Below are 19069 nucleotides of genomic sequence, written 5' to 3' on the forward strand. Positions count from 1 at the left end.
TGTGTGTAGGTTGTGATATATAGTAACTAAATGTGTGAACAAGAAGAGAATGGGTCAGATAAGGCAAAACTGTTGACTAGGTGTTACATGTTGACATTCTTTGGTTTTTCATAAAATTCAACTCTTACTGTTCAAACATTTTCATCTCATACTCGGTCGTGTGGATACGCTAAACTATATTACGACGTAGTTTTTGTGCACTATGAGATCAAAATTCAAAGGCTTTTCCTTGCTCGTGGTTGATATTTTTAGATAAAAAATTAGAGAATGAAAACTTATATTTATTATTTTTTAAATTCGGTATCAAGTTCAAAGACAATACGAAATTAATATTAATACGATTTTATATAGAATTTAAACCTAATTCAATGTTAGTGAAACTATTATCACATCTCATAGACAAATATATTTGCTTGTTTCACCATGGTTTATTATTGTCATTGGCGACCAAGATGTCAAATAATAAAGTGAAGATATATTTTAGCAGGGGCGGATCTCTGTTGAGACCCCCAGGTGCCATGGCATCCCCCAACATTTCTATATATATGATATTAGGCATAATTATGTCACAAATTTCCCTTGGTTGCAGTGGAAGGGGTGCCGAACTTTCACTGAAATCGCGCAGTTTCGAGTCCCGCCTCCATTTTACACTTTCTTATACTCCATTTGATTTCATATCTTAAATTTTTTTATAAGTAAATTCACAATACATATCGATCCTCTATATTTCTTTTTCCATCTCTGTCACAAACAGATCTAAGAAGGAAACTCAAATTTATAACGATAGTATTAAAATATTGTGAAGCTTTTGTGTTGCTGAGGGATAAAATTGAAGAGAGAGAAGCTGAGGAACACTTTGCATTGACAGGGGAAGAAATCCATGGACCCATTTGCAGATCGTGCGTTCTTTTTAATTTTTTCATTAAAAGGGGTGTTATGTTTTTGTAAAACAGGCAGATCCGGTAACTGGTATAGGATTTTAAAATGATGATGACATGGACCAATAGATGAGAGTGTGTTCAATAGAGTGTGACAGAGAGTTTGTCCTTAGCATTGCTCATTAAAAGAAATAAACAATTCATCCATGATAATATGGAAAAGAGACAATTTGGTCGTAACAACTAAAAAAGTTCCTGATAATTTCTTCATACGTAAATCATCTATTTTTTCTTCTTCTTTAGCATATACAAATAAAGATATTCAACGAAAAAATTTGTTCAATTTAAATAGTATCAACATTATTTAGAAATTCTAAAAATGATTCATAACATATCCAAAAATGATACCAACAGTGTACCAATAACTAAAGTAGATGTTACTTTTGATATATCTATGTAGATATAGTGGTTGTTTGAATATTAAATAAGAAAAATAACAAAAATGAACAATTTATTGAAGAATAAATTATGTAGGAACCTTTTCTTAAAAATTGTTGGAAATTTAATTCTTTTTTTTATGGTGATTCATGTAGGTACTAAATTGTTCCAATTTATTCTCTCAAAAGACTTAAACTTAGTTTAATTTTTTTGAGAAATAAATGAGATCTTACAAATAAATATGATCTCACAATTTTTTTAAGAGATTAAAATAAACCTTCCCTCAAAATATTTAGTTGGACAGCCGCCCACATGTAACTCAATATATTAAATCTCATGAAGATGGTGACATTTTGTTTTGTTATGTTTTTCTCTATAAGTCTATAAGTTGTCAAACCATGATTTTTTTTTTTTTAAATTTTGTTGGGATAATCATAATTTTAATTCTAACGAGTCTATAAGTTGTCAAATCATGATTTTTTTTTAAAAATTTTTTGTTGGGATAATCATAATTTTAATTCTAACGATAATCTTAAAATAATAATAATTACAATCAACACACATTAAAGCCTTCAAAAAAGAACTCACATTAAAAGAACATTATCAACACATGTCACTCAAGTAATCAATACATCATTGCCACAATCTTAAATTATTTAGTTTTAACAATATTTGACTTAATTTCAAGCGACAATAATATAATTTCTACCTATAAAAATAATAATAATTTGTAGTCACTAACACAACAACGTGTGTAAAAAAAAAAAAAAACTAAACAACATTGTCTTCTATCATTTTAGTTAAAAAAATTTTGGTTACATATTCTTATAATATTAATCTTATCTTCTTCAAAAAAAAATATTAATCTTATCTTTAATAATAATATAGATATATACACAGCCAGGCCAACACGTTAAAGGATATTTTCGACACAGGTCACTTAACTAATCCATTATTGCTATATGATATAATTTTTTTTAGTCATATTTGCTGTCTTATTATATAATAGACAAAATATGATTTTTGGACATTAACTAAATCATAGCCACTTTGCTACTTATATATTATTTTGCCACTAGTATAGAGTTAAATTACTTTTTTTTTTTTTTATATATTATTTTGCCACTAGTATAGAGTTAAATTACTTTTTTTTTTTTTTGAAAGATAGATTTAAATTACTTCTTTCTGTTATGAAGGAAGGCATTGTTAACGTTCATTTGTTTAATAACAGCAGAGACGGGTTCTTTGAAAATCAAAACCAGGGTTGATTGGATTGAAACCCTTTTCAACCAACCTAGCGTTAAGCTTAGTAATAAATCCATTTGATTTCTATTTTATGCGTTGCGAACAATGTTTTTTCTGTGAGGATGCAACGAAGCAAGTGACCAGGTTTGGTTAGCTAATAGTAGCGCATCAAATTCATCCTTCATAGCGATTATGAGCCACTCAGCTCGAGAGAGAGAGAGAGCTTCCTTGAAAGACATGTTTACTAGAGATATGTTGTAAATTTCACATAATGAATTGATGATTGCCATGATAAGGAGAACTTTGTGACATATAGATTGTGATAGCTTGTGTTAATGCAATTTGAAGTACCTTAACTCAGATAGATACCAACTTTGCACATCAAAGGAGATTAGGTGTAGGGTAGTTGTAAGTATACATGGAACAATCTGCTGAGTTGCCAAGGGAGCCGCATGTGTCGGGTCATGGCACTCATGGGTGCTTGCTGAGGAGGACAAGGAGGGTGTGGACGAGGAAACTGTATAACCAAGTGCGAGGCTTGAAGCATAGAGTTGAAAGATTTATCAAATACTACATACCAGCGATGACTAACATTGTGGCCATGTCTAGCACACACTTGATAAGTAGGGTGTGGTATACCCTAAACATTGGAGCATACTCTTCTGAATTTTCGTGGGTTAGGTTAAGTTGTTAGAAAAAATATATATCTTCCTAAATTTTAGATAGACAAATTCTTTAGACTATAATCCATCTTTAGATTCGAATAAAGTTGATGCTTATGAGACATACAAGATAAAGGATGAGATGTGTTCTGCAATATAGTTGTTAATTTATGTCCACATGTTTGGGGGTTAAAAACCTCCAATGCAATGATTTTTTTAATAAAAAAAATTGGGACACAAAACTCAACGTCAAAGCTAATATGAGGGGGGTCAAATATAAAGAAGTAAAATAAAGTAAATTTTTAAAATTAATATATTAAATTTAATTTATAAGCAAAAAATTTACAATAATTTTACTTACATAAATTGTAAATTAAAGTAACCCTAAAAGAAAACTCTCAAGAGAAGCCATAATTGAGGCGCGCGCACATATATATATTATTATTATTTTTTTTTTGAAAAAGTTGAGTCATATATTATATCAACTAACAAATTTCTTTCCAAAAAAAAAAACTAACAAGTTATTCTTTTACTTTAAATTTCAACTTTTGGAGCTTGAGTTGGGTTTGAAATGAAAAAATTGAGAAATTAGGACAAACGATACTTGATCTTTTGTTTATAATAGAGAATTGGTTGTGGCTAGAGGCGAGAAACTATAGGGTGTGGTTATGGTGCATAAGGACATCTTTATGCACCGTGCATAATTGCTTTCTACACCCAACATAATTGCTTTCTACACCCCAAGTGAAAGCTTAATTCTAATAAGTCTTACATAAGTCCAGCCCATTAACACCTAGTCCAACAAAAACAATTTAACATTTCTACACCCCAATTGCTTTCTAATTCTACCGCTGACAATATCAACAACTAGTTTCAATGACACAGGGCATAAAAATACATATAAATGCAAAAGAGCAACAAAAGTATACCTAAAAACAAAAAACCAGAATTAAGCGATTCTAAATGATAGACAATACACCAAATCAAATAATTATCACATATTATTATCATATAATAATTCTCATAAAACATGAAGAACAATAATAATTCATTATAATTAAAAAGAACATTTTTCATTGATTTAGTTGCTGATGATGTAAAACAAAATACCTTCAAAACCAAAATAATTGTCTAATGGTTTTGCTATGGGTATGGTTTCTGTGAGTTGTACTTCAAAACCATTTTGCTGTGGAAATGGTTTCTGTGAGTTGTACTCCAAAACCATTTTGTTGTGGGAATGGTTTCCGTGAGTTTGACTCCAAAACCATTTTGCTGTCGAAATGATTTTTGTGAGTTGTACTCCAAAACCATTAGATGTACTTAATGGTTTTGAAAAGAGGAATCGGGTAGAACAAGCAAGCTCAGATCCGAAACCGGAATCATGTGAAAGAAGTTGAATCCGATTCAAGTCTTCACCGTCCAGAACCGGAGAAAGATTGAAGATGAAGGTTGCACAGAATTTCCCCACACTTATTGACACAACGGCAGCAGTCACATCACAGACAGATTTCAATTTTCACTTTCTTCTCTTTTGGATCAAAACCACAAAAATCTCAAGAACCCTATGAATGTCATATGAATTTCATATGAACATGATGAACTCATAACAATTTTACAGCAACTATCAACAACCAAAATTAACAAATCCGATACTGTTTCACTAATCAAACAACAAATCATCACCAACTCGATTTTTTCCAGTGATATAATGTCATCAAGCAACCGTTATACATAGATCCAAGCTCAAATCGGACCATTCAGCCACAAAATCAAGTGAAACCGCAAGCAACTTTTGAGGCACAACAACGGTGAGTTCGGAACCGAGTTACGTGAAAGAAGAAGAGGATTTTTGCTGCGCGAATCGCAGCGGTACGGCGGTGACAAGTTCAGATCCAAAACAGAGTAGAAGCCGAGTTGAGTTCGTGAAGAAAGAAAACCGGATCAAGCAAGATCATGAAGTGAGGTAGTCTTTCTTGTTTTTTTTCCGTCTTTTAATTTGTAGATCTAGGGATTTTGATGTTTGTTTTCAAAAAGTAAGCTCGGATTTGTGTATAGGGAGAAAAAGGAATTTGAAAAATGTTGTTCGTTTTTAAAACGGTGAAGTTTTGAGTTCCGACGCGGTGGTGCCACCACCGGCCACCGCGCCGACCACCATGCCGGAGAAAGATTGAAGATGAAGGTTCATCTCTTTTGTTCATTTGTTTTTTTGTTTTGTACAGTGTGAGAGAAGAGGGAGTGGTTGTGATGCAAAACAATGGAAAAGAGCTGAAGCACAAGATTATAACACGTGTCCCTGATCTGATGGTTGTGATTAACTTATGCATGGTGCATAAGTTATGGCTTATGCACCATAACTTTTGCCATAAACTATATGGAGTAACTTTGCTTAAAGTCAATTTTAGGATTAAGAATCAATTTTACATATGAAGGACCAAACATCAATTAATCACATTAAAATCACGTTAAGCCAGAAGCCATAATTGTGTGTTTGGATCCTTTTTTTTTTTTTTTGATAAGCCAAGAGCAAAATGGCATAAAAAAAATAGTTTACATATGAAGGACCAAACATCAATTAATCACATTAAAATCACGTTAAGCCAGAAGCCATAATTGTGTGTTTGGATCCTTTTTTTTTTTTTTTGATAAGCCAAGAGCAAAATGGCATAAAAAAAATAGTATCCAACTAGGTTGGAACCCTACTCTCCTCAGTTGCCAATTGCTCATATATATTACTTCCTCCGGTCCTATTTACAAGAAACAATTTACTTTTTAGATACATTAAATAATTTATGTATTTGGTTTAGGTTCTTGACTAGATACATACATTATTCAATGTATCTAAAAAGTCAACTTTCTCTTGTAAATAGGACCGGAGGGAGTATTAAAAAAAGGAAAAATTACATAAAAACTGGGGGGACATAAAACCTGACCCAGTCAACAACCCTAATGGGCAAAAACAAAAAACAATCCACAAAGTGGGTTCAACCCTAAACAATTATAACAATTAAGGTCAAAAGTTTGGCGAATGAATCGATCGTCAACACGAATCGAATCACGTACCATCAACTCCCTGCATCAACGACAACAAGCATTGACGACCCTTTCGAGTCCATACAGTCCCGTGTCAATCAACAAGATGACTGAGATACCCGAGAATGACGTATGAATCGTCTGCCAACACAGAAACGATCCATCAACTTCCTGCAAAACAACAGCAAGCAATAATCGCCCTTTCGAGCCAAACCATCCATGAACACAGCGTTGCGATCCAAAAAGGATCAACACAAGCCGTAACTGATTTTCCTACCAATCAATCTAAATTCATTCAAAAATGATTGAGACTGATTGAAGACCTTCCCCAATTTCTCCGTGCAGTGGATGCAAACCCGTAAAATTTTGTAACCTGCAGATCTCATCAGACCTGAGTTAAAATCAGGGAACAAAGCAAGATGAGCAACACAACAACAATCAGACAAAACCAAGACAAGTCATTAAACGAGGCAGACGCGAAATTCGGATCAGAAAAGATCTAAGGTCACATTTTTCAAATACAACATCAATCCACCACCACCATGAGGGAAGTGGAGGTTTGACCCAGATCTGCAACCACCAACGTCACCAGCACGAAGGACGGTAAAGGAGGTCGAAGAACATAAACGTACCACCACCATGGACGACGGCACTGAAAGAAACAGACCCCCGAAGGAGTTTGGTGATGACATAGCCGTGGAGGCTGTTCGCATCACCGGTACCGAGGCTACATGGTGATCGAGTGATTTGGTGGAAGGATGGTGATGGCGGCGGTGCAAAGTTCAAGGAGCGGTTATTTGGATCCATTAATATTTGAAGATCAACGGGAATTAACATGGCTTTCTCATATAGTTGAAGATCAAAAGAAACTTACTTAAGCTATAAAGTTTTGAATATGAGGGAAAATTGAACATTGGTTTAATTTGGATTGGAATATTGAGTTTTTTATTTTAAATTTTTTGGTTTTGATATTGAAAGTGATGAACGAAGATGATGAATTTTTTTAGAATTTTTGGATTTGATGATGAAGGTGATGAATGGAGATGATAAATGTGATGAATGTTAACATTTTTTCCTTTCAAAAACATGACGGTGAGGATTTATTTACCTAACAGACTGAGTATAAGTTAAGCGAACCAAAACGTAACATTAATTAGTTAGGGGGGAAAATGAAAACAACAAATAAGCTAAGGTATCAAATATGCAATTTAGCCTAAAACAAATTACTAGTTTCTATTTATATCTCAAACACAAACACTTAGTTGTTAGCTATGCATCTTTGAATTTAAGTTGGCTATAACTCAATCCTACAAAATCAACTTACAAGGTAAGGACTGAAGCCGCTCGCACACACAATAATGTGCGACTCACACGCCCATGTTCGAAAATATAAAGCGTGACTCGAGTATCTTAATAGTGAAAACTTAATAACAGATGATTCAACTGATTTTGGATAAACTACAATTGCATGAACAAATGTTATTACCATATACAAAATTCACCTATATATGATGCATAAAAGAAATCCAAGTGGGCAGGAGTAGTTGGTTGGCTTTACTACTTCGTGGCCCCTTTGATCGTTGAAACAAGCCAAGGCAGCCAAACTTGTTGAAATTTATTAATTAGCATACATAGAAAAGTCAATAAAAAGGCCAAGTCTAATCTTACGGTTGTTCATGACTTCTTCCAATCAACATTTTGATCCATTTCATTCCTCTGTCTATATATATACCACTCACTCCCATTCATTGTTTTTATAAACTCTCATCTTTTATCAAAAAATAAAACAATAAACTCTTGTCTACAATTTAAACACAATTTTTTTCAGCTCTCAATTCTCATCAATACATGGTTTGTTTACAAATCTCAGCAGCAGCTAATTTATGTTCTTTGAGGACAGTTAATGCTGCTATCCATCTTCCAAAACTCCCAAGTTTGTCTAATTTATCAATTCCACAATTATCAAAAACAAGAAATCTGATTGAGGAATTTAATGTATCCATAGATTATAACAAAATACAATTAGAAAATAATAATGCTGTAATGAACACACACAACAATAAGAAGTCAAATGAAATTATTAAATTATATGCAGTCTTGGAAGCTGTTTCTGACAGAGTGGAAATGCATCACAACATTGGCGAACAACGTAACAACTGGAACACGCTTCTCTTGAATTCCATCAACATGATTACTCTCACTGCTACAACCATGTCTGGTGTTGCTGCTGCAGCTGCAACTACTTGTTCTGATTCATCACTTTTGGCTTTGAAGTTATCTTCTGCTCTTTTATTCTCTGCAGCCACTGGATTGTTGCTTATCATGAACAAAATCCAACCTTCTCAATTGGCCGAGGAGCAACGAAACGCTACAAGATTGTTCAAGCAACTTCAAAGTCAAATCCAAACAAAAATTGCTCTTGGAAATTCTACTGAAGAAGATGTCAAAGAAGCTATTGAAAAGGTTTTGGCACTTGATAAAGCATACCCTCTTCCTTTATTGGGAGTAATGCTTGAAAAATTCCCTGCTAAATTTGTTCCTGCTAATTGGTGGCCTTCCAAAAAAGGAAAAACACAAAGCAAGAAAATGGGGAAAATGAATAATGGATGGAGTAAAGAATTAGAAATGGAAATGAGGGAGGTTGTTGAAGTGAAAAAGAGAAAAGATGCTGAAGATTATCACAGACTTGGAAACATAGCTTTGAAAGTAAACAAGTGTTTGGCAATTGCAGGCCCATTACTCACAGGAATTGCAGCTATTGGATCTACTTTTATTGGTAATGGTAGTTCTTTGGCTGCTTTTGTTCCTTTATTGGCTGGTTCATTGGCTTCTGCAATTAATACTTTTGAGCATGGTGGACAAGTTGGCATGGTTTTTGAAATGTATAGAGCTTCTGGTGGTTTTTTCAACTTGTTAGAAACTTCAATTGAATCAACTTTGGGAGAGAAAGATTTAATGAGAAGAGAAAACGGAGAGCTATTTGAAATGAAAATGGCTTTGCAATTGGGAAGAAGTGTATCAGAGCTGAGGGAACTTGCCTCAAAATCAGCTTCTTGTCGCATCGAAGGTATTGACATAGATGAATTTGCCAGCACGCTATTCTGAGATAATCTTCAAGACTAACACATTATTTTGTTCTTTAATTCATGTATAGATCCCTATTCACATTCTTTTATTATTTTATGTATAAACATTGTTAGTCCTTTGACAGAGAAAGCAAATGTAAATGTAGACAACAGAGATCTGATTTTGCATATATAACTTCTAACTTCATCCTCTAATTGAGTAGGAGAGTTCAAATAAATATATTCTTTTACAAATTTTGCTTCATTTAGTCTCTTGTTATCGAATTTAAAAGTTAGTCGATGATTTAGTTAATAATTCACAACAGTGATTTCTTTTTCGTCAAGTGATTATGCCAAATGAATGAACGAATGTCCCTTAGGTTCCTAAGGCTTGAATACCCATAAAAATCTGAATGAAACAACAAAAGACTAAATAGGCACAAGTAAGGAGGAGTAGACAATGCATCGACTCAAAAAACAATTAAAATAAGGGTAAAATCAATTGTAATAACCAGAAACTTTAAGGTTATCAGAGGCACTTGATAACGCCTTGTTAAAACTTAGGGTTGACACCAGATACTTGTAGTAACACTGCTGATTCTTGATTACTAGAGGCACGGGGTGAAAACCTTTTCAATTGCTATTGATACCATAGGATGAATGATGATTTTCATCCTTAAGGCTTGGAGACGTTGAGTGATAATTTGTTGACACTTGTTGTTGACTATAGTTATAGAGGAAGCTTTGTTGATGCTTAAACACTGAGAAAAACATACATGATCAACTAGAGACTTAACCTATAAACCGTTAATTGGGAGGAGATCCTCTCCCGTGAGATTTTTCTCCAGTCTTCTCCTGTCAACTAATCTCAGCCCTCCATTTTCTTTTAATGACTAATCAACGGTTACTGGTAAAACAATTAAATAAAATGGCTTTCCTACTTTCCTTACGAGATCCCCTCACAATCCCTACCTTATTCACAGACCCAATTCGTTTTGGTGGGGCGCCGGATTGGAGAACGTGGTTCGCGACGGCGTGGTGAAGTTGTGATTGAAGCTGCGAGGTAACCGCTGCCCAGGTCGTGGTTGCTCACGGAACTTCGTGACGATGGTGGGTGGCACGGTGAAGCAGTGCACCAGATTGGCAGTGGTGTCCTTCATTATTTATTTCCTTCTTCCTTCCTACTCCCATCCTCTGTGTTTTTCTATTGCTTAAAATTGCTTCCCCATTTGTTATTATTCTAATTCTAATTAGCCTAATTCTTTTGCAATCTTGCTGGTTCTTATTAAGCTAATTCTAACCAGCAAATGTCATTGTTTCCAACCAATTTGTTTCAAAGTAATTTATATGAATTGGTGTCCATGCTAAATCTGATATTAAACTGATACTCAATAAATCATAATCAGTAAGAAAGAAATCAATTGATGATAATAAGAAAATGGAAGCAATCAAACAATCCTATCAAAAAACTGAAGACAAAAAAATTAAACATAGAGAATGGGAAGACAAAAAACTGAGTTATGGAGTAGCAACTTGTTGGCTTCTCGTGAACCGGTAGTAGGACTGAGATGGGTTTGTGAGGAAGAAAGAATAGAAACGACATCAGATTTATGTGTTTTTGTTCATATCCATTGATCTGTCAATAAAAAAAAATGGAGGGCTGAGATTCATTTACAGGAGAAACTGGAGAAAAAATCAACAGGAGACAATCTGTTCCCCCGTTAATTAGTTGATAAAATTGTTCTCTTGATTTGTTATCATCATAACATTAATGACATGTATTGGTCTTAGAACCATTTGATTCTTACATGCATATTGTTGTGTGGAAACTTATAGATACTGTATTGCCTTATGATGATAATCTTAGAAAGACAGGTTTCACTATGGTCTCTTGATGTAGTATGTGCAATCAAGCCTTTGAAACTGCTAGTCATTTTATTCGTTTAGTGTCCCTTTGCTCTCAAGCTTTGGAATTGTTTAGTTAGTGTTATAGGCATGTCTTTGGATTTTACCAATGCTTTTGGTATGGTCTCCTTTCTCAAGAAAAGTTGGATCTCACATATTAAAGATATGAGTAAATTACACTTCTCTCCCCTCAAAGATGCTTGAATTATACTCCTTTCCCCTCTTATGTTAAAATATACACTCCCCTTCCCTCTTATTCAAAACATATTAGAAAACATTTCAATCTCCTCCCTTAAGAGAAGCATGAATTACATTATCCTCCCCTCTTATGTTAAAATCTACACTTTACTCCCTCAATATTTTTTTTATTTCTAATAATCTAACAAAAAGAAAAAAATAATCTAACACACTTCAAAAACAAATAGTATTGCGGGTCTATTTTAATATAACCAAAATTTGAATACATATTTTTTCGCTATTTTTTTCACAATTTCATTAACATATAATTTTAAACCCTATTATAAAATATGAAACAACTCAAAATAAAATTTAAATATGTGAAAAACTACTAAAGGCAAAAAAAATATGGTTATTTAAAAGTTAATTTTATACTCTAAATTATAAAATTAATAGCAAAATATTTAAATTTAATTATCATTAACATTTAAACTATGAATAAATGAATATTATTTATGTTCAAATAGATTAAAGTGTAGTGAATATTTAATTATTAAGGGAGAGAGTTGTAATTCAAGCATCTTATAGGGGAGGGGAGTATAAATTTTATTTTTCAAGGGAGAGGAGTGTAATTCAAGCATATTTGAGGGGAGAAGAGTGTAATTTACTCTAAAATATTATTACTTATGCTTTTACCAACTTTATTTTAACTATTTGGCTTTGCATGATCAAAATTATAAAGATATTATTACTTATGCTTTTACCAAGTTTATTTTAACTATTTGGCTTTGCATGATCAAAATTAGATTTTGTTGGACCATTGAGGGGAGTCGGGGGGACCGCCCATGTAACGCCCTCCTTTTTATTTAATTATTTAAATTAGTTTTAGAATATATTTATATATTTATATGATGTATATGAGGGATATATGATTTGTTGAGATTAGATGTCTTTTTATAATTTAGTTAATATATTTTCTTGAGTGATATTTTGTTATGTTATTGTTATACCCTAATTTTGGACCTAAAAATACTAGCTCAATTCTTCTTTTCTTGCATTTCAAGTCATTTGAACTGTCTCTGATCAATTACATTTTTCTCTGTATTTTATTTCAATATTACTTGCAAAATTCATAAAAAAGGGTATTTTAGTCATTTCCTGTATCCAAACTCATTTTTAGTCCTTGAAAATTTTTTGAGTCCTTTCAAATAGTTTGAGTAAGTCTTTGTTTCCATTCTATGTCAAAATCCATTTAAAAAATTGCATTTGAAGTCATTTTGAGTCAGTTTAGCCCCTAGGGGCATTTTAGTCTTTTCATGTGTTAAAGCGATGTTTAATTTCTAAAAAAAATGTCTCTGAGTCTTTTCAATTAGTTTGTATAAACTCTGGCTTTAATTCCCTGTTAAAAACCATTTTTTAATTGCATCTGAGTCATTTTTAGTCGTTTTAGTCCCTAGGGGGCATTTTGGTCATTTCACATGAAATTTTGGCAGAGAGAGGTTACTTTAAAGTACCTCATTTGAGTAGTTGGTTCGTTTTAGTCCATTTTGTGTTTTTTATTGGTTTCACTTTATGTTTATTCCAAATTACATTTTTTAAAATTCAATTTTTATTAAGTTTTTGCACTTTAGTCCTTTTTCTATTTTTCTCTTTAAAATTTTTCTAAATCGCATTTAGGTCCCCCAAGTCAAACTTTTCCTTTTTAGTCCTTTTTTGGTCAATTGCATTTTGGTCCCCAAAGTTTCAAATATTGCAAAATGGTCCTAATTTTTGTCCAGTATTATTTTTTAGTCTTTTTGGGTTATTTGCAGTTTAGTCCACAACTTCTATTTTTTGTAGAAGAGCCCTCAAGTCCAAAAATTAGTTCAGGCCGAATCAGTTAAGGTCCAGGACACATGTCACCATTCCAGTGGGTCTCAAGTACACATGGCAGGTTATAAATAGTGCACAGTGTCAGAATTGGCCACAGAATCAACGCCACATCACAAACACAAATCCAGTTTCTCTCTCAGCAAAATCAAGATCAAACACAAAAATTCCAGAAAAAAACTTCAAGAACATTCATCCCTAACCGAAACCCTAACTACCTCAATTCATCACAAGCTCGTACCAATTTCATCACAAAAAACTCAATTCAGCAATGATTACATAAAATTGATTCGAATTTATAGAAGATTCCCAGAAAAAATATCATCACTGAATCTTCACCTTCGCAATTCAAGCAAAGATTCGTCAGGGACGAATTTGCGATCACGAAGGATTTGGTGAGGGAAGAGAAGAAGAGGATTGAAGCAGAAGCGAAGAAGAATCAAATACCAGAAAAGTTCGAGAAACGAAGAGTGAAAAGACGAAGAGAACTTCGATTTATTTTCGAAGTTCGAATCAAGAAGTTCACTAGAGGCAAGAAGAGAGTGTTAGATCATCTTCTCACCGTTCTTTTTGCTCGAATCTCCAAATTCCAGCAGGTAAATCTTCAGACTCTTCTTTCTCCTTCAAAATCCCATGCTCTATCGTTTACGAATGCTTTTCGTGTTTAAATCAGTGTAGATCGAAACGTTTCGAACAATCTTCTTCAAAAAACTTCAAGATCGAAACGTTTCAAACGATTTTCTTCAAAAAAAACTTTAAGATCGAAACGTTCGAACAATTTTCTTCGAAAAAACATCAAGATCGAAACGTTTCAAACAACTTTATTCACAAAAACGTCAAGATCGAAGCATTTCGAACGATTTTCTTCAAAAAGTATCAAGATCCAAAATGTTTGGTGTTCGATCTACACTGATTTGTGGTTTATCTGTGATTTATGGCTTGAATCCATGTTCGTTGTGAGAAGAACGAGTGGGAAACATGAGAGAAGATGAGAGAAAACGAGAGAGTCTGAAGAGAAGAAAGAGAAATTAGGGTTTAGAATGGCGTAAACCGGTCCCCCCTGTTTTTATATAGGTGTGAACCGGTTTGGTTCATTCGAACCGGTCTGGTTCACTCCTAGACCATGTTTTTAGCCGTTGATCTTGCTGTTTGATTAGATGTGTGGTCCTGATTCAATCTTCTGGTGTGTCCATTTGATCTTGCCATGCGCTGCGCTCCTTAACCGTCTGATCTAGGGTTATTAGGATCCTGGATCAATCCAACGTCCCTGATACGTTTGGATAGTCCAGGATCCATATTCCCTTTGGGCCTGGGTCTTTTCTTTTCGTTTTTTTGTTTTGTTTTTGTTACTATATGCACTTGTTTTCTTGCTAATTGCGCCCCTGTCTGCCCAAAAACTTTGATAAAAATTACTAAAAATTTTCTATGGGTTCTTGATCTTTTTCTTGGTGTTTTTGTGATGATGTTATGTGTTGAAACTGGATTAAAAAATATGTAGTATTTTCTTGTTAATTCTTTACTATTTTTGTTAGAATTTGTGAAGTTTCCTATGTTTTTGTGTCTAAGAATTCTTAAAACTTCTTAAAAATTTCACACACATGTCTTGATAATTTTGTGGTAATTTTTGCATATAAAAAAAAATTGATAAAAGATAATGTGAAAATTTTCTTGTTATTTTGTGATATTTGGTATTAAAAAATTTGTGACAATTGCTTGATTTTAATTCCCTGTTTTGATGAAAGTTTGTGACTTATACCATATGATTTTGTGAAGTTTTAGCTACTGTTTGTATGTGTTTTTTGTTGCATGTGTGTGAATTAGGTTTGATTGCTTGGTTTGCAAGTTATGTTTGTGAATAAATGATGCCAATATGCCTAGATACATCATAATTCTTGACTTGAATGGGTCCTCATAATTCTCACCTTATTGATTACAATAAGGCTTTTTGAAACCTTATCATGATGTGAGGATTATAGGCCATATACTTGTCTTGATATTATGGTAAATGTTAGGTGATTTTAGTTACTTTTAGGTTAAAATTTTCATTAACTTTTGCCAAGTTTTTTTAGCGTTTCTTTTGCTTATAATTTTCAATTCCTATTATTCCTTATGCCACTAACTATTTCATTTCATGTTTCATTCATTCATAAGCATTCCATACTTCATCCCCTCTTTCATCCTATTTCTTGCACTTTAAGTTTTACCAAAAATTAGAATGTAAAACTTAGGAATTTTGTAATATCTTTCCTATGCTTTTAAATTCTTGCAAGACCATAGAATGTATCTAGGTCAATGATGTAAAGGACAATGGACTCTAATGATGTACACCGACACAAGCACCGACACATGCACACACACATCACATGGTTACTTTAGATGTAAGCTTAGGGAATGTATGTTTAGATGTATGCTTAGGAGTCGCGATACTTCGAAAAATTCTCTTTTCCAAAAAAATATGAACAACATCACTCAAATCTTTTTTCATAATAAACCTTGGGATCCAAAATCCCATTGTATTCTCTTTTATTTTCTTAATCAAATTTTAATGAATTTTAATCATACTTTGACTTTCATTTTGCAAAATAACTAATTCCACCTCACTTTTTTTTCAATCTTTTGCCCTTGAGGCCTCTCTCTCTCATTCTTCAAATTCCAATTTTCAAACTTAAAATCAACCAACAAAAAAACAAAAACATTTTTTTGGAAGAGAACTACGATGGATTTGATCCCTTAAACGGGTACGTAGGCAAGGAATCAAAATTCCTTCAATTCAAATAAAATAAAAATTCAAACATCTTCTTCTCCCTCCAATTCTTGACTTAGTAAACTCTTAGGTGTAAATATCATTTTTCAAATAGCATTTCAAATAAAGCGCGCGTGTAGAAAGTAAAGACGGTTCCTATAGGATACTATAGTCGTTATGGGTGCCTAACACCTTCCCGTAGCGAAAACAACTCCCGGACCTCGATTCTCAAGGGTTTTGCTTATTTTTTCCCTTCCCAAGAAAAAATGAGATATCAAAGGTTAAAAAGGTTCAAACTTAATCAATGTTTGACACCCGAAAACCAAGATAAAACAGTTATATGTTGGTATTTACTAGCATAATATATTTGTTAATTGTTATAGATATATATTTGTTATTTGGTGTATTATTATATATTTAGTAGAGAAATATTATTCATTAGAATATGAGGATTATTAGTGTGAGTGGAATTGGGGGTTAGAATAGAAAGAAGAATAAGATGTTGGGTCTAAATAGATTTGGGAAGAATATTTTAGTATTACAAATAGAGAAGCTTAGGTTAGAAAGAGTTTACCGGAAACCGATTTTTAGAAAGAGGAGAACAAGAAAGAAGAGAAGAGGAGAGAAAAGTCAAGAGAAGAGGAGAAGACCTTAGGAAAGAAGAACGCTGCCGCTGATTCACGAATTAATCTAAGGTGAGGGTGAGACTATCTTGCATTAATATTAAGTTGTTAAATCATTAGATTACATCTAACAAGTTGGGGAGAGTTTGTGAGAATTTGAGAATTAGGGTTTTGAGAGAGATTTGATGATTAGATGATGAAAACTTGTTGAATTGATGTAGAAATTATGTACAGACCTTAGATAATCCATAGGATGATTATTGGAAGTAGTTTTGAGATTAGAACCATGAGATTAGGTGAAACTTGAAGAAAATCTGCATTCTGCCCGAATTTTGATATTAAAACTGGTATTGATCGGTGCGGAATTGGTCTTAGGTGTAAACACAAAAGTTGTAGGTATGGATGTTAGCTTTCTAATGTCGTTGGTCTCACGTCAAAACGATTTATAGAACTTGAGTTATGGTCAAATTACTGCACGTAGGTCACAGTGAATTTTTATGGACTTTCAGCACAACTTTTCTGAATTTAAAATGAAAACTGGTATTGATCGGTACATAATTGGTCTTAGGCGTAAACATGAAAGTTTTAGATAATTTTGTTAGCTTTCTAGTGGCTTTGGTTTGACGTGAAAATGATGTTTGGTCTGTGAGTTATGATGAAAATACTACAGGGGGTCTTAGCAAAATTGTACGGTGACATCATTCTCTGTTTCATGTTTTTGCGTTTTGTTCATATGTTTCTGTTTTGAATTGATCTTTGTTGTAAACATGAAAGTTGTTGATATTTGTAATACCTTTCCAGTAGCTTTGGTTTGACATGAAAATATGTTGTGGATAATTTATTATGTTTTTACAAAGATACATAGTGAATTATTGTCGATGTTTAAATATGATGTTATATGAAGTTGTTTATGATTGATGAATATGATATTTTAAGATGTTGTTTATTATCATTTGATATTGTTATATTATGATATGACATGAATTATTTATGTGATCCATATGTTGTCAAGATGCTAAGATGTTAAGATGTTAAGACGTTAAGATGATAAGAGCTGTTAAGTCGTCGAGTCGTTATGAAGTCATCAAGTTGTTAAGATGTTATGTTGTCAAGATGTCAAGATGTTAAGATGTCATAGATGTTCATGATGTTGTTTAAGTTGTCAAGTTGTAGGGAGATTGAGTCCATTGCATACTCATTAAAGATGGGGGCTTGAGGCCCGGCAGCTTAATGCTCAAACTACGTTGGGGGCTTTAGGCCCGACAGCTTTATGCTCAAACTACGTTGGGGGCTTTAGGCCCGACAGCTTTATGCTCACTTGTTGAAGAGCCTAATTACGCTCATATATGTTGCTGAATGGTACCACATGCATAATGAAGATGTCTAAGATGATTTAAGATGATTTGTGAAGTAGAAGTTGCATAGTCGAGTCGAAGTTGTTAAGATGTTGAGATGTCAAGTTGTCAAGTTGTTAAGATGTCAAGTTGATAAGTTATTAATGAAGTGCTATGATGAATGAAGACGAATGATTTATGATAAGATGTTACGTGAGTTATAATTATGTTGATATATGAAGTTGATTACGAATTTGATTATGAAGTTGTTTTCGGTAATGCTATGTTTTGATAATAATACTTATGTGAAATTACATGATGATGCTTATGATTATATTTGATATTAGGTGTTGATGCTTATAAATAATGTTTGACGAAATGTGGTGACGTTTGTGATTAATATTGATGTTATGTGATGATTGTTGGAGACTATTATTTGATGTTATATGATGATGTTAAGATTAGTAATTGATAATATATGAAGATGTTTATGATTAGTATTAAGATAGTTTTACGACCAATATAAGAAGATAATGACACTAGTTAAGGAAGTTTAAGTTGTTAGATATGATTAATGAATTATAAGATGTTTAAGTTGTTGAATGTATTTTATATGATTTATATGCTTAATATTATTGTTTGAGAAATCTCACCCCTCTGCTTGGAAATGTTGCTCTTCGTATGGGTAACTTGCAGGTAATCAAGATTAGAGGCGTCGTGAGTGGACTCCTCACATGTGTGTCTAGGTTCTCTGATACATAACGGGATGGGACTTGACTTTACTTCTATTCCTTACGTATTGTTTATGAACTTTTATGAATAAATATTGAACTAAGACTTATGAGATTTTCTGATGAGGCCTGCGTGCCAAAGACTTTTTATGTTGAATGAACTAATTCCACTGCGAAGTTTCAAGAAGTATGTGACATTCCGTTTATGATTTAAATACTCTGATTTATATTTAAGAAATTTTCTTGTTGGGAAAACGGGGTGTTACAGCCCACATCAAGGTTAGATCAACCGCACAAGCAAGAGAGACGCCACACTCTTTCACATTGTTTTATTTCTTGGAGTTTTCTTTAATAAAGTGTTTAATGAAG

The 19069-nt window shown here is 33.1% G+C and overlaps 1 pseudogene across 1 annotated transcript; it reads left to right on the forward strand.

The window, feature by feature from the left end:
- The first annotated feature begins 8017 nt into the window (after nt 1–8017).
- LOC146944613 (putative F-box protein At4g22030 pseudogene) lies at nt 8018–9507 on the forward strand (annotated as a pseudogene). Its single transcript, XR_015026027.1, has one exon. The product of XR_015026027.1 is annotated as a putative F-box protein At4g22030 pseudogene (transcript).
- Nucleotides 9508–19069: the final 9562 nt, after the last annotated feature.

This window comes from Medicago sativa, chromosome 2, assembly GCF_051527215.1.
Source record: "Medicago sativa cultivar Bolivia chromosome 2, Bolivia_mono, whole genome shotgun sequence".
NCBI lineage: Eukaryota > Viridiplantae > Streptophyta > Magnoliopsida > Fabales > Fabaceae > Medicago > Medicago sativa.